Below are 17,766 nucleotides of genomic sequence, written 5' to 3' on the forward strand. Positions count from 1 at the left end.
CCCTACTCTCAGTGGGAAAAGCTTATCCACGTCAACTCTGTCTATCCCTCTCATCATTTTAAAGACCTCTATCAAGTCCCCCCTTAACCTTCTGCGCTCCAAAGAATAAAGCCCTAACTTGGTCAACCATTCTCTGTAACTTAGTTGTTGAAACCCAGGCAACATTCTAGTAAATCTCCTCTGTACTCTCTCTATTTTGTTGACATCCTTCCTATAATTAGGCGACCAAAATTGTACACCATACTCCAAAATTGGCCTGACCAATGCCTTGTACAATTTTAACATTACATCCCAACTTCTATACTCAATGAAATGAGTTGGCAAAGTTTCTATAATTTTAAAGCCCAAAACTGATAATGAACACATCGTTTTGTTTAAATGACAAATTGGAAAATGTTGACTAACAGGAGTTGATAGTGAATAGAATCCACCTGAGGCGTTGAGCAAGCTGTCCAATTATTAGTGTCTATTTTGTACCACAGCAAGAAACCAAATTGCTCCAATAGTGTAGTCCTGCCTAAAAATTCTTATACATTCTATAATAAATAGTTGTGTTATGTTATAAATAGACCTAATTCACAAATCTAGACTCCTTGACTTTCCAGTGGGTTTAAATTGCAGTAGAAACTTACTTTGCTTGTTAAATTCCCACATCCCACATCCCACATCCCCACATTTAATGCATTTTGTTGTCTCTGTACTGTACACTGACAATGACAATTAAAATTGAATCTGAATCTGAATCTGAATCTGACATCGGTAGTGCAAACCCAACATTGTGATTTTCACGTTTAAAAATGCTGTTTCCTTTGAATCTGAGGTATTTAAAGTGCCAGCGCACAAATTGTATTGTTTAGTGTCCGTGAGTTGCCTCGCTACAGGTATTATACACGGGTTTACGCACTGTGTTTTAAATTCTGCCTCGCGGCCGTTGGGGGGGCAACTTTGGACCAATGGAGGTACTACACAAAGGGAGTGGCAAACTGATGGAGAGACAGGACTAGGAGTAGAACTGAATCAATGAAGGGCAGCACTGACCGAGCACGCTTGTATAATCACCTTTATTGATTAGCTGGCAGATGTCAAGATTGGAATGTGTTGATAGCAGAGCTTTTACTTATAATAATTTTCCTGCGATTTTGGCCGTTTACAATTCAGTCACAAGTTTCTGAAATGTATTACACAACTTGGATGGAACACAATGTGTCGGAAGGAACTGCAGATGCTGGTTTAAATCGAAGGTAGACACAAAATGCTGGAGTAACTCAGCGGGACAGGTAGCATCTCTGGAGAGAAGGAAGGGGTGACGTTTCGGGTTCGTTTCGACCCGAAATGTCGCCCATTCCTTCTCTCCAGAGATGCCGCCTGTCCCGCTGAGTTGCTCCGGCATTTTGTGTCTATCTTGGATGGAACACAGCTTTGTGGCTGTAAAGGACAAGCACAGTGCAGTCAAAATGGAAGACTTTGTTTCCTAGGGTTAAAATAATGTGAACTCTTGGTCATTTCAAATCTTTCTAACTATTCTAACAATTCCAACAATATCCAGTAAAATGGGATGTGAAAAAAATATGTTTAAGAGATTATAAATTAGCAGCAAAATAGCCTGAAAAATACTACGGACTTTGTGAAAAAAAAGAGCAAGCAATTTTCTTCATTAAAATGTCATGGAAACTTGAAATTCCCAACAATCCATGGGGTTGTGATGATCCATGTGATTGAAGTAATCCCTTTGGTGTCCAGTCAATGTACCGTGAGGTCTCTAATGGTTCTTATTATCACCTCCCAGGATCTGACTCCTCTCAGGCGGCAGAAACATAGAAACATAGAAACATAGAAATTAGGTGCAGGAGTAGGCCATTCGGCCCTTCGAGCCTGCACCGCCATTCAATATGATCATGGCTGATCATCCAACTCAGTATCCCGTACCTGCCTTCTCTCCATACCCCCTGATCCCCTTAGCCAGAAGGGCCACATCTAACTCCCTCTTAAATATAGACAATGAACTGGCCTCGACTACCCTCTGTGGCAGAGAGTTCCAGAGATTCAACACTCTCTGTGTGAAAAAAGTTCTTCTCATCTCGGTTTTAAAGGATTTCCCCCTTATCCTTAAGCTGTGACCCCTTGTCCTGGACTTCCCCAACATCGGGAACAATCGTCCTGCATCTAGCCTGTCCAACCCCTTAAGAATTTTGTAAGTTTCTATAAGTTCCCCTCTCAATCTCCTAAATTCTAGAGAGTATAAACCAAGTCTATCCAGTCTTTCTTCATAAGACAGTCCTGACATCCCAGGAATCAGTCTGGTGAACCTTCTCTGCACTCCCTATATGGCGTTAGACATCACAGAAACACAGAAAGTGCAACAAATATTTATTTTCCACACAGCCTGGCAAGTTCTCACACTGTAGTAACGAACATAACACAGAATTGTTTAAACTTAATCTACATTATAACACTGGAATAAGTTCAATGACTTATTCTAAATCAAATTGGCATTTTACTTATGTATTCATATTGCTATGGGTTACCTGGCTGAGACTTATTTTCAATGAATTTATGGTATAACATTGTTGTGATGCAATGTGTATTCACCACAGCAGAAGTGGTGATTAAGAAAAGCTAGTTGTTTAAACTTCACTATTCAACTATTCAATTGTGGTGGAGGATTAAATAAATTGATTTTCACCTTGTGATGACTCACCATGTGGCATAACGGTGGTAGTGGAATGACTGCTGCGGATGAGATTGCACTATTCACTGAGTTATTTCACTGTCTCTCACTGAATCTCATTTTACAACAGGATGTACATTCACTTTGCACTATTACAAAATGATGTACAAATGTTTTTCTTCAGCAGTCTCTCAGAATTAAGGACTTCTTGCTTTCATTCTAACTCTGAGATATCGGAGATCGCTGACGAGGCCAATATTTCACAAGGAGTCTCAGCCACAAGCTGAGGAAGGAGATGCTTGGTGGGATGGATAGGTGGGTAGCTTTGAAGTGTTACACTTCCTCCAGAGTTTACGCTGAACTGTGTGCTCCTGTCGCTTGGACACTAGATTTCCAATTTCACTCGGAATGGTCTTTCTCAACTTTAATAGGTCATGTGCGAGGAATTCTCAGGGGTCACTGGGAGCATTTCTTCAAGAAATCTTTGTGTAAATTTCAGAATCTTCTATCTGCCTGGTAATATTTTTCTTTGCCAAAGCTTGGAATAGAATGCCAATTTCAGGTGCTGGGGATGTTGGCCTGTTGGGGGACACTATTGATGATTCCTTTTTCCTTCTGGTAGGTTTGGAAAATTGTGCGGATGCAATTGAGGGTGTATCTCAAGTACCTCAAACCTTTTAGTTTAGTTTAGAGATACAGCGCGGAAACAGGCCCTTTGGCCCACCGAGTCGGCACTGACCAGTGACCCCCGCACACTAACACTATCCTACACACACTAAGGACAATTCACACATACACCAAGCCGAATTCACCTATATACCTGTACATCTTTGGAGTGTGGAAGGAAATTGAAGATCTCGGAGAAAATACACGCAGTCACGGGGAGAACGAACAAACTCCATACAGACAGCACCCGTCATCGGGATCGAACCCGGGTCTCCAGCGCTGCAAGCGCTGTAAGGCAGCAACTCTACCGCTGCACCACCGAGCCGCCTTAGGTAATCCTTTTTGTTGTAGGTAATCCAAGTATCAGCAGTATAGAGGAGAGCAGGAGTAACAGTTCCCTCCAGACCATGAGTTCTGTGCCAAGTGCGTTATTTAGATCTACATATTATCTTTGTTATATGACAAATACTATGCTGGAGTATTGGAGATGGCAGGTGCTTGAATGTGAAGGTGATGGATCATACTGGTTGAATATTTTACATAGAAAGTATTAAGGAACAAATGTCTAAATTTCTCTCATCACAACGTGTATCCGTCAACATTATTAAAGTGTAAACATCTTCTGTTTTAGTTTTATAATAATGGAATCAAAATGCCAATAAGAAAACAGCAGAAATGTTCAAATATCACTGCATACATTTGTCGGATAAATTATTACCCACAGATAGAAACATAGAAATTAGGTGCAGGAGTAGGCCATTCGGCCCTTCGAGCCTGCACCGCCATTCAATATGATCATGGCTGATCAGCCAACTCAGTATCCCGTACCTGCCTTCTCTCCATACCCTCTGATACCCTTAGCCACAAGGGCCACATCTAACTCCCTCTTAAATATAGCCAACGAACTGGCCTCGACTACCCTCTGTGGCAGAGAGTTCCAGAGATTCACCACTCTCTGTGTGATATAATGATAGGTTTCTGTTGACTGTTACCAAATCAGAAGATGTGGATTACATCTGGGAGATGAGGTCAACATCGAATTAAGCTAACATGAAATAAACAAAATAATGTATCTGTTACAATGGGAACTGAGCTGAATAATTTGCAAGATTTTATTTCAAGTTTTTTTTCCAAACTATTATGAATTGCCAGACAGTGAAGGATATGTTCCTGTCTCCACGTTTTAAAGTGTTCAACTTATGTGTTCTGACATAAAGAAATATTAATAATGTAGGAATAAAATTAAAATCCCAAGAGTAGCTTTATATTAAATCTGAACTCTAAATTTTGAAAAAAAAGTTAAATAGAATTATATACACAAGTTAAACATTTTGAATACTTCCTTATTCATTTGTGCACTAATCGTTCCTTCTCTTTCCTGGATGGCCTTGGGGGTAAACACGATACATCTGAAGATGGGCATGGGAATCACGATACCCAATTAAGTCATGCCACTAAATGCACTGCAGACCAGGTGCCAACTTTGTGCTCATTCCAATGAATTCAGTGGTCAGGCATCATTACCCAGGGTATTTATTGGCTGGATAGATCTGGATAGATCGGCAAAGTGTTGATATCATACAGTATATGGCACGCATCAGTTACAGCTAGGCTGCACTGCTTAAATCCAGCCTGCATCTCTCAAAGAGGGAATACCATCCTACCTGCAGCAAGTGTTACAACAGATGAGAATTATCTTTAGGAGGGCACATCATCCGAGGACGTACACTCCATTGAGGATAAATGGGGATCCTGTGGATAGGGTAAACTGTTTTAAATATCCGGGAGTCCACATCTACGAGGATATGACATGGGCATCACACGCCTCAGCACTCGTGAGTAAGGCAAGGCAGCGCCTTTACCACCTCGGGCAATTGAGGAAATTCAGAGTGTCTCCGAGGATCCTCCAGTGCTTCTACGCAGCGGCGGTGGAAAGCATCTTGTCCGGGAACATTACCATCTGGTTTGGGAATTGCTCTGCCAAGGACAAGAAGGCTCTGCAGAGAGTAGTGCGTTCGGCTGAACGCACTATGGGAACTTCACTCGCCCCCCCTGCAGGAACTATACAACAGGAGGTGCAACTCCAGAGCAAATAAAATCATGGGAGACCCCTTCCACCCCTGCAACGGACTGTTCCAGCTGCTACGGTCAGGCAAATGTCTCCATTGCCATGCGGTGAGAACGGAGAGGTTGAGAAGGAGTTTCTTCCCAGAGGCCATTCGGACTGTAAACGCCTATCTCACCAGGGACTAACTCTACTGAACGTTTTTCCTTCCATTATTTATTATGTAAAAGAATATGTGTGTTATGATTGTGTTTATAATTTGTTTGGTTGTTTTGTTGTTTGTCTTTTGCACAAAAGTCCGCGAGCATTGCCACTTTCATTTCACTGCACATCTCGTATGTGTATGTGACAAATAAACTTGACTTGACTTGACTTGACTTGAGTGTTAGTGTGAAGGAAGGCCAAGTTCCAAAGTAGATTGATAGAGTCAAGGTAGAGCTGCTCCCTTATGCCCCTGTCCCACTTAGGAAACCTGAACGGAAACCTCTGGAGACTTTGCGCCCCACCGAAGGTTTCCATGCGGTTCCCGGAGGTTTTTGTCAGTCTCCCTACCTGCTTCCACTACCTGCAACCTCCGGCAACCACCTGCAACCTCCAGGAACCGCACGGAAACCTTGGGTGGTTTCCTAATTGGGACACGGGCTTTACAATGCCAGAGACCCAGGTTCGAACCTGCCTGTCTGTACAGAGTGTGTACATTCTCCCTGTGACAGCATGGACTTTTTCCAGGTGCTCTGGTTTCCCCCCAAGAAGTACAGGTTGTAGATTAATTGGCTCTGGTAAAAATCGTAAATTGTCCGTAATGTGTAGGATATACAGGGTGATCGCTGGTCAGCACAGACTCGGTGGATCGAAGGGCCTGTTTCCGTGCTGTATCTCTAATGTCTAAAGTACAGTCTAAAAGCCTAGAGGAAGAACAACCTTGCTCCAAACGAGAGCAAGCTGACCCTGCAGATTTAGCTTCAAACCATGATGGAAGCAAACAAACCTGTAGGGCAAGGAGCAGTATTAAACCCCAGGACCAAATGTGATGTTAGATTAAATTAGACACTCTGACACGAGTGATCAACGTAAGTGATGCAATGTTCCATCTCAGCCACTGCTCAATTCACATAACAACACTCTCTATCAATCAACATGCATAGTCATCATTCACCCCTTCCACCTACTGTCCTTCAGGCTTCACTAATCATGCCTCTTCCATCACTATCTCATAGCTTTTGTCTTTCCGTCTTTCTATTTGGTGCATGCTGGCAGCCTGCCAAGAAAACTGCAGGAAATACCAACAAGTGCAAAGAATTCAGCCTCCAAGAGCAATGTACAGATGTTGGAGCCCATTCTTCCTGGCATTCTTTCAAGCATGAAAGTTAATGAGTGTAAACCTTAATAAGATAATTGTCCACTATAAATTGTCCTCAAATGTAGGTTAACAGTTGAAACTGGGGAGTCAAGTCAAGTCAAGTTTATTCAGATTCAGATTCAGATTCAGATTCAATTTTAATTGTCATTGTCAGTGTACAGTACAGAGACAACGAAATGCATTTAGCATCTCCTTTGAAGAGCGACATAGCAAACGATTTTGAATAAAAAAAAAAATAATAAGTGTCCGGGGGGGGGGGATGATTGGCAGTCACCGAGGTACGTTGTTTAGTAGAGTGACAGCGGCCGGAAAGAAGCTGTTCCTCGACCTGCTGGTTCGGCAACGGAGAGACCTGTAGCGCCTCCCGGATGGTAGGAGGGTAAACAGTCCATGGTTGGGGTGAGAGCAGTCCTTGGCGATGCTGAGCGCCCTCCGCAGACAGCGCTTGCTTTGGACAGACTCAATGGAGGGGAGCGAGGAACCGGTGATGCGTTGGGCAATTTTCACCACCCTCTGCAATGCCTTCCGGTCGGAGACAGAGCAGTTGCCATACCATACTGTGATGCAGTTGGTAAGGATGCTCTCGATGGTGCAGCGGTAGAAGTTCACCAGGATCTGAGGAGACAGATGGACCTTCTTCAGTCTTCTCAGGAAGAAGAGACGCTGATGAGCCTTCTTGATCAGAGTAGAGGTATTGTGGGTCCAGGAGAGGTTATCGGAGATGTTGACTCCCAGGAACCTGAAGCTAGAAACACGTTCCACCTCCGTCCCGTTAATGTGGATGGGGGTGTGCGTGCCGCCTCTGGACTTCCTGAAGTCTACAATGAGCTCCTTGGTCTTCTTGGAGTTAAGGGCCAGGTTGTTGTCAGCGCACCATGCTGCTAAGTGCTGGACCTCCTCCCTGTAGGCCAGCTCATCGTTGTTGCTGATGAGGCCAATCACCGTTGTATCATCTGCATACTTGATGATGGTGTTAGTACCATGTACAGGTGTGCAGTCATAGGTGAAGAGGGAGTAGAGGAGGGGGTTCAGCACACAGCCCTGAGGAACGCCGGTGTTCAGGGTGAGGGTTGAAGAGGTGTGCTTGTCTAGCCTCACAGACTGGGGTCTGTTGGTTAGAAAGTCTAGTATCCAGTTGCAGAGGGAGGGGTCGATGCCCAGGTTACCGAGTTTGGTGATCAGTTTTGATGGAATAATGGTGTTGAATGCTGAGCTGTAATCGATGAACAGCATTCTTACATAAGTGTCTCTGTTGTCAAGGTGGGAGAGGGCGGAGTGAAGTGCCGTTGAGATGGCATCCTCCGTACTCCTGTTCTTGCGGTAGGCAAACTGATAGGGATCCAGTGTGGGGGGTAGGCAGCTTTTGAGGTGTGCCAGGACCAGCCTCTCGAAGCACTTGGTGATGATGGGGGTAAGTGCAACTGGGCGGAAGTCGTTGAAGTTTATTCATCACATGCACATACGAGATGTGCAGTGAAATGAAAAGTGGCAATGCTCGCGGACTTTGTGCAAAAAAACAAACAAACAAACTACAAACAGATTGCAACAGAATCACAGATTCACATATTACATATTTGTGGGAGGGAAGAAAAAGGAAAAAAAAAACGCAATTTTAAAAAGACACAACACAACAGTAAAATGGTTCAGTAGAGTTAGTCCCTGGTGAGATAGGAGTTTACCGTCCTAATGGCCTCTGGGAAGAAACTCCTTCTCATCCTCTCCGTTCTCACCGCATTGCAACGGAGGCGTTTGCCTGACCGTAGCAGCTGGAACAGTCTGTTGCAGGGGTGGAAGGGGTCTCCCATGATTTTATTGGCTCTGGAGTTGCACCTCCTGTTGTATAGTTCCTGCAGGGGGGCGAGTGAAGTTCCCATAGTGTGTTCGGCCGAACGCACTACTCTCTGCAGAGCCTTCTTGTCCTGGGCAGAGCAATTCCCAAACCAGATGGTAATATTTCCGGACAAGATGCTTTCCACCGCCGCTGGATGAAGGCTGGTGCCGACTAAGGGTCAGTTTCAGTTCTGTATCTCTCTTTGACTCTATGACTGCTGTGATGTAATGTCTATTTTCTCTCATCCATTCTTATACTGCTGCCATTATGACTGTGGATTACCACTAAAAAGGGGCTTGCAAACTGTCATATCAACCTAACATTCATTTTCGTTCACCAAGGAAAAAAAAGGTTGTCAATGTTCACGATTCAAACACTGCCACATCACCCGTGGCGAACTGTGTCTTTGATTGTCCATCATTCAGTCCAGAAATGAACCAGGTTAAGATAATCTCATCACTTCCTGGCCCAAATGTGCTCAGGTAGTTAAATTGCAGCCTCTGCAGTGGAACCTCTTAGAGCACTAGGATAAGCAAAGGCACAAGGAGGACTGGTATAAAATAACACTAAGCAGCTGATCAATTCTATATGAAATACAGCATATTTTCATGTTACTTTTGCAATGTGGCTAAGCAGGCCAGCAAAACATTAAGGCTAAAACTGCAGTTGAACGGTGAATCCTTCATAGAAAAGCTGAACAGAATGGGGCTATCTATAATGTCTTCTCTTTCTCTTATCCTCTTCATTTTCCTGCTCAACAAACTATTACTGTACCTGGTTGTAAGGGCAACCCCCCTCTCACGATGAGTTTCGGCAGTATGGAACATTCCACCGCTAATCTTAGATCGCACTCTAAAAATTACTGCAGGACAGTTAGCGTAACGGAAACATTGTCTAAACATGCCAAACATCTGCTCTTACACATTTCACGTCATAACATAGGTTTCATTGTATGAAAACTGTGCACAGTTGCATGGCTAACACATTGGTTTTGATCTGTGGAAAGTCACTCAAGAACAATAGGTTTATGGAGAGGAACTCCTTTTGCTTCTGGTGCAGTTTGAAATTCACCCACAATGGGTGAAATGCAATGATCTTATCTTGAACAGAGAGCATCAGTAACCTGCCTCACTCCGACAATGACAAACAATGCATTGTTGCAAAAGCAAAAATAGCACCAATGGCAGAAACCTGAACTTTAAACAAATGAAAACACTTGAAATTCTCTGTACTTCGGATAGCATCTCAAGAGGGAGAAGCGGAGCAAATATTAAAGATCAAAGCCCTTTTATCCGAAATGTTGGCAAAACTGTGGACTAAAATAGTAGCTCTGGTTTCAAACTAGTCTTGCATTCTAATTTTCTCCATGATCTGAGGAAAGACATTCTTGCCATAGAGGGAGTACAGAGAAGGTTCACCAGACTGATTCCTGGGATGTCAGGACTTTCATATGAAGAAAGACTGGAGAGACTCGGCTTGTACTCGCTAGAATTTAGAAGATCTTATAGAAACTTACAAAATTCTTAAGGGGTTGAACAGGCTAGATGCAGGAAGATTGTTCCCGATATTGGGGAAGTCCAGAACAAGGGGTCACAGTTTAAGGATAAGGGGGAAATCTTTTAGGACCGAGGTGAGAAAAACATTTTTCACACAGAGAGTGGCGAATCTGTGGAATTCTCTGCCACAGAAGGTAGTTGAGGCCAGTCCATTGGCTATATTTAAGAGGGAGTTAGATGTGGCCCTTGTGGCTAAAGGGATCAGGGGGTATGGAGAGATGGCAGGTACAGGATACTGAGTGTGATGATCAGCCATGATCATATTGAATGGGGGTGCAGGCTCGAAGGGCTGAATGGCCTACTCCTGCACTTATTTTCTATGTTTCTATGTTTCTATGATCTGACAGCTCCATCTGTTTCTTGTGAAACCTCCTCCATGGACATGTAAACATTCTCAGCAAAACAGCATTCTGCTAAAACCACCCAAACCTATACATACACCGCAGAAACCATGTTGATGCTTTAAGGGCACTCGCTGCAACTATTAAAAGGCAACACAAAGTCAGCAATCCTTCATTGCACCTCTGTTTTGTAACCACAACTTTGACTTTCTTTTTCTTTATCTAATTAATCTTGCCCTAATTTTATTTTAAAAGTCTTTTTTATAGCCCTCATTTTTCTTCCCCCTGTCATCGCTGTGCATATTGGAAAAGAGCACAACATTTATTGGCAGAAAACTTGCTGCAAAAGGTCATCTTTTTGAGTTATTAAAAGCGTTGAACGTGGAGCTCGACCTGCAGGTCAGCCTAAGATTTGTTCAAACACACAGTCCCTGTGCCAAATGAGTGTACTTGTCAGCAGTGGTAAGACTGAGGATTTAGTGCAGCCAAGCTAATCCCTCACAATACACTATTCTAGTGTAGATACAAGCATGTTTCAGAAAAGTAAAAGATGAAAGTCTGACTGAGTTGTAGAATGATGGTCTTAATCTTGTTTGTCCTTTGGAAATACACAGCTCAAGTCACCTTATCATTGAAAGCAGCCAGGCCAAGGTTCTGCCACTCATATATTGCTGTTTGGTTAATTCTTGTACCAGGGACTAACTCTACAGAACGTTTTTCCTTCTATTATTTATTATGTAAAAGAATATGTGTGTTATGATTGTGTTTATAATTTGTTTGGTTGTTTTGTTGTTTGTCTTTTGCACAAAAAATCCGCGAGCATTGCCACTTTCATTTCACTGCACATCTCGTATGTGTATGTGACAAATAAACTTGACTTGACTTGACTTGTATAAAAGCTCTGAAATTCATCAAGTCACCATAACTTTAATTGTTTTCCTTTCAGTCAATTTGGAAATGTTTAGAATGGCATCAAAATCTTTCATAGTTTGAGCGAAGAAAATATGGGGAAAATGGCTTAAAATTTTCAATTATTTTCCCAGTTAAGGGCCTGTCCCTCGAGCATGCGACAAGCGCGACCAAACCAGAGGCGGGGGCCGCGCGGAGGTCGAGTGAGTGGCATGAAGTTCGAGCGAAGTCCGCGGGAAGTTCGCACGTGATGTACGGCATCGAGGCGGCTGCGGGCCGGCAGGACGTTGTCGCGCGGAATTTTTGAACACGGTCAGTTTTTCGGAGCAGCGCGCGATGTCGGGACCAGCTCCTCACAACTCCATATGGCTCCGACGATCTATGTGGGACCGGCCCCGCGAGGCCGTACGGCTCAAGCGACCACGTTAGGTTGCGCTTGCCGCATGGAGTCGCATGCTTGTGGGACCGTCCCTTTAGGTCGCGCTTGCCGCATGGAGTCGCATGCTCGTGGGACAGGCCCTTTATTTGGAAGATTCATCATTGGAAGATTCATTTTTCCTTGCTGCTTTTTGGTAAATGCTAATATAGGGTATCTAAGATATTCATATATGATTTTTTCTATGAATAATAGCATAATGACAATAATAACAGGATGCATATTGAATCTTTTAAAATCTTATTTTCTTGAGAGGGAAACCAATGATTTTGATCGTGATTATCAACATCTTTAAAATATAAAATCTAGTAGATCTATGACATTAGTATGATGGGTGAACTTTAGGATTGCCTCCGATTCATAAAATGATGTGAATTGTCAAGTAAGCATTCATTAATAAAAGTATTCTGAAATACTATTTTAGCTATTCCAGTAATTTGGAATTAATGCCATAATTATATTTGACAATTAGTGCCATAACTACTTCATTTTTGTCCAAAGTTTTCAAACCAAGAGTTGATTGGTTTTAAGCAAGCAATCTTACATTTTGTTTTTTTCACCATGTAGATGTGTCGCCTTTTTGTTTCTGCAAGAATATATTCATGCAGAAATCACAAATTTACAAGAGGACGCAGTGTCACGTGGGTAAATACTGACAATCCACAACAACATTTGATGTTGCTAGACAGGGGCTTCAATGAAAACAGAGATGATCAGAGAAGAGAATTTGGTGGAGGTTAATATCCGGGCAGAAGAGCTTCCCATCTCAGATTTCTGGTGAGTAAAAGAAAGCCCAACCGGCTATGCTTTTGAATTTTTAAAGTCTAGAACAGTGGTTTCCAACCTTTTTTTGGCCATGCCCCACCTAATCACCTCTAAAATCCTGATGCCCCCCCTTGCTTTCCCTTGAGAGAAAACAGAGGAAATAGATATTATAAGGGTAACTTAGCAAAAGCTCTTTGAATCGCATAATAATAATAACAATAATCTTTATTTATATAGCACTTTTCAACAAAACCAGTATTTGAACCAAAGTGCTTTACAGAGATTGATTAAATTAATTGAACAGATCAAATGTCAATTTCTAAATCCAATTCAATAAATAAGGTTCTCCCATGACCTCGCGCGCTTCGTGCGACGTGCATGAAGAGCGATGGCGCGGTGATTATGTAATAACTACACAATAAAGACCTTTTTTACCCCAAAAAAATTATTTACTCAAAATAACATCTGAAACATAAACTACATATGTTTACCTGATGGAAAATCCCAAAAAATAAAAATCGAAAATTTGGACCCAGACCTCCTCAGTCGCGCTCAATTTGAAAACCCCCTTAAAAATCAAATTGCCCCCCTGTGGGGCGTACGCCCCACGTTGGGAACCACTGGTCCAGAATGAACTGAAGTAAAAATAATCGTTTTACCAAAAACTCCTGAACCAGGAAATAAAAAGGATAAGCAACTTAACTGTCAGCCCAGGAGGATGCTGTGCAGTTAGATTCAGTCTGCAAAAGTAGCCAGGCATGGGAATGAAGTCAATGCCAAGGGAAGGGAGTTCATAGTAGGGCCTAATGACAATGGCTTCAGTCTTCCCAGTATAGAATTGGAAGGAATTTCAATTCTTCCAGGACTGAATGTCAAACTGTATTAATCTCTTAATAGAGGGTCTTTACAAAGCCAAGTGAAGGAACAATATTGTAAATTACTTGACGGAAACTTCTGCAGACCCTACTACTCCCCGTGTATGTATCCCAGCCTTGTTCCAGACCCTGCTCAAATGCATAGAAACTGGGCCTATAACTCACCATTTATTACTGTTTTTGTAAGTTTTCAACAGACTCTGGAAGGAATCTTATTTTAAATATTTTAGTCTAGCAGCTAGTGTTGCCAATACTACTGGATGAACTCTTAACACATTCCTGTGACATTTATTAATTCATAATTTAGTGCAGACATTAATTCACAATATCATCAGCACCAATTGATACATGATGTAACATCTGTCACCTTTCAGTTTTGCTTGATCAGTTTTTCCAGAGTTTGCAACTGGACGATTCACTTTTTTTTTTTTTTGCATTGACACATTTGAGAAAGGCTCCAAATTACTGGTTGTGCATAACTGAAGGTTTTCAGTCCCTCAAGCCAAACAATTGGCCATTTATGACCCAATCGAGATCATTTTTAAAAATGCATTCATTGAGATTAGCTTGTAAAAGACACTGGAAATGGACAAAGGTGACTGCAATGTGTGGGAAGGAACGGCAGATGCTGGTTTAAACCAAAGATAGACACAAAAAGCTGGAGTAACTCAACGGGTCAGACAGCATCTCTAGAGAAAAAGTCGGTGAGGTTTCGGGTCGAGTCTGAAGAAGGGTTCCTCGCAAGGAACTGCAATGCAGGATTCTGGTTGCTGATTAATATGAATGTAACACGCTATAGACAATAGACAATAGGTGCAGGAGTAGGCCAGTCGGCCCTTCGATCCAGCACCGCCATTCAATGTGATCATGGCTGATCATCCCCAATCAGTACCCCGTTCCTGCCTTCTCCCCATATCCCCTGACTCCGCTATTTTTAAGAGCCCTATCTAGCTCTCTCTTGAAAGCATCCAGAGAACCTGCCTCCACTCCCCTCTGAGGCAGAGAATTCCACAGACTCACCACTCTCTGTGAGAAAAAGTGTTTCCTCGTCTCCGTTCTAAATGGCTTACTCCTTATTCTTAAGGCGTACTGCAGTCAGTACTAATCATGCAGGTGTCTATACAAGTTGTTGGGATGGTGGCAGAGGAAAGAACATCATAAATGGCTAAGATAAGTTAAAGATGACCAACTGGGACTGAAGCTAGCCAGCAGCTTCTGAAAGAAAAGTGGATGGAAATTTTACATGGAGATATCTGAACGGATGCCCGAATATCACACACATTATTCCTTGATGAGCTTCAGCAAAGAAAGTAGCTCTCTGGAACTCCTGGATTGATATGGCATCCTTCAGTAACCTTATCCCACTCTGTTCCCTCTCTGTGACTTGCCATTGTGTGTGTACATTTTGCCAATCAAGTTGCATTGCAAAGTGAAAGTCTCCCAGCTCACTCATGCCTGGAAGCAAATTCCGAATGCTTCGTGGCTCAAAGCCTCAATGTCCTTCAGGCTCTGCCATGCCTTTTGAGGCAGAAGTTAGCAGATGTGATGTACTCAAGAAAACATCAGGCATTCATGCAATCTTAGTAACTGCCAGTCTTAATTGTTGATCAACTGACCTGAAATTAGTCCAGGGTTCCCTTAAATCATGCAAGATGGGGATTCAAACACATGTCCATCCATGTGTTTAGCTTTGTGCAATTAACGGCGGAAGTAGACTGGCGCTCTGAGCACCAGCGTAGCATCACTACCGTGAATTCAATGCTGCCCGCTGATTGATGTCATAACTGGTCTACTTGGCAAGCTTCCAGTGGACAACAACAGAGTTATTTTGGGCAACAGTGGATTCAATAATTTCATGCTGTTCTTAAAACAAAACGTATATTGTGAAGAAGCTGGAGTCATTAGTAATGCATCCTTTTTTTTCTGGTAGTTCTTTTTTAATCTTTCTTTTGTTAAGGAATTATCAGTCAAAATGATCCTGTCCCAGCATTACGGAATATCGCAGGGTTTATGTCCATCATTTTGACCAATGTCTACTGCAAACTACAGTCGGCCTATATAATTTATTCTGAATTATGTAGGCAGGTCTGTGGTCTTCCTTATCGTTGACTCAGTCCACCAAGAAGTCACCTGGTGGACAAGGTCAGGATCCAGGTCACCTCCCTCCTTGGCCTCTCAGATGTAATGTTCATCCATGCCCCACACCCAGCCATATATGATTTATCTCTCAATCGGCCATGGGCAAAAAACAGAAGATACTCTTCTCATGGCTTGTCAAGGACATCAGTGTGGATTGTGAAATGGAGCAGTCTTCCAACAACCAGGCTCCGTTTGCACAGAAAGGGAACGGTGTAATTTGATATTGCTACATTGACATTACCATTCCGGCTTTTATTTTTTAACAGGAATTGCACCGGGGATGAAAGTTTACAGATAAAAGCCATGGTTTTCCATTACTGTCTATTGGATGCTTTATAAAAGTGTATTCTCACAAATCAAGCATTGTTCAAATACCATCATTCATTGCGCAGAGGTAAATCACACTGGTGGTTGGCATACAATCTTGGCATACAGTCCATCCCCAACACAGTTTGCAGTTCCCAATGTTGTGGGGTTGAGTGGTGTGGCAATTCCCACCAAAATTATTTCATTATTTTTGCACTGCATAAGAAAGTATGTAAAAAAAAAAAAATCACAAATGCATTACCCATTGAAGTCAATAGACAATAGGTGTATGAGTAAGCCATTCGGCCCTTCGAGCCAGCACCGCCATTCAATGTGATCATGGCTGATCATTCCCAATCAGTACCCCGTTCCTGCCTTCTCCCCATATCCCCTGACTCCGATATTTTTAAGAGCCCTCTCTAGCTCTCTCTTGAAAGCATCCAGCTAGTCTCAATTAGCCTAAATTACCCTGAGGAAAACCTATTAAAATACCCTGAAGATGATATGTGTAGGAAAGAACTGCAGAACTGCTGGTTTTTGAAATCGAAGATAGACACAAAATGCTGGCGGGACAGGCAGCATCTTTGTAAAGAAAGAATGGCTGACGTTTCGGGTCGAGACGGGTCTGAAGAAGGGTCTCAACCCGAAACGTCACCCAGTCCTTCTCCCCACAGATGCTGCCTGTCCCGCTGAGTTACTCCAGCGGTTTGTGTCTACCCTGAAGATGATCTTTTGTAACTCATTGCTTTCTTTTCTATTAGGTCTAGGACAAGCCAGATTCAGTTTTTGTTAATGAAGCATATTGAGGAATCAGATAGACACAAGAAACCAAACATGCTGGAAACTTAAGCAAAAGATAAAATGCTCGAGGAACTCAGTGAGTCAGGCATCATTTGCGGTGGGAATTACATAAAAACACCTTTATTCCACGAGCTGTAGACAGCTAAAAGTCTGTAGCCTGCTTCTGTTCTGGTATTTTATTTCATTCTTTACATAGTGAAATTATAATGCTTTATTCTTAATTGTTTACTGTATATCATGTTGTTACTTGTGAGCGGAGCACCAAGGCAAATTCCTTGTATGTGTACATACTTGGCTAATGAAATGTATTTAATTCAATTCAATTCAATGATGTTTCGGGTCAGAATCATTCAGTCTGAAGAAGGATCCCAATCTGAAATGTCCTGTTCATTCCCTCCGCAGTTGCTGCCTGGCCTGCTGAGTTATAACCATATAACCATATAACAATTACAGCATGGAAACAGGAAACAATTACAGCACGGAAACGGCCCTACAAGTCCGTGCCGAACACATTTTTTTCCCCCTTAGTCCCACCTGCCTGCACTCATACCATAACCCTCCATTCCCTTCTCATCCATATGCCTATCCAATTTATTTTTAAATTATACCAATGAACCTGCCTCCACTACTTCCACTGGAAGCTCATTCCACACCGCTACCACTCTCTGAGTAAAGAAGTTCCCCCTCATATTACCCCTAAACTTCTGTCCCTTAATTCTGAAGTCATGTCCTCTTGTTTGAATCTTCCCTGTTCTCAAAGGGAAAAGCTTGTCCACATCAACTCTGTCTATCCCTCTCATCATTTTAAAGACCTCTATCAAGTCCCCCCTTAACCTTCTGCGCTCCAGAGAATAAAGACCTAACTTATTCAACCTATCTCTGTAACTTAGTTGCTCCAGCAATCTGTTTTGAGAAATCAGAGACAAAATCTGGTGTACGCAGTTAAGACCCCGTTGAGCAAGGTTTTCCCTGAAAGGCTGTAGAAATATCTAATTGTTTCTGTTCCCATGCTGCAAGATTAAATACGTTACATAATTTCTGCTATTGC

The sequence above is a fragment of the Leucoraja erinacea genome, chromosome 1, assembly GCF_028641065.1.
Source record: "Leucoraja erinacea ecotype New England chromosome 1, Leri_hhj_1, whole genome shotgun sequence".
In the NCBI taxonomy this organism is placed as follows: domain Eukaryota; kingdom Metazoa; phylum Chordata; class Chondrichthyes; order Rajiformes; family Rajidae; genus Leucoraja; species Leucoraja erinaceus.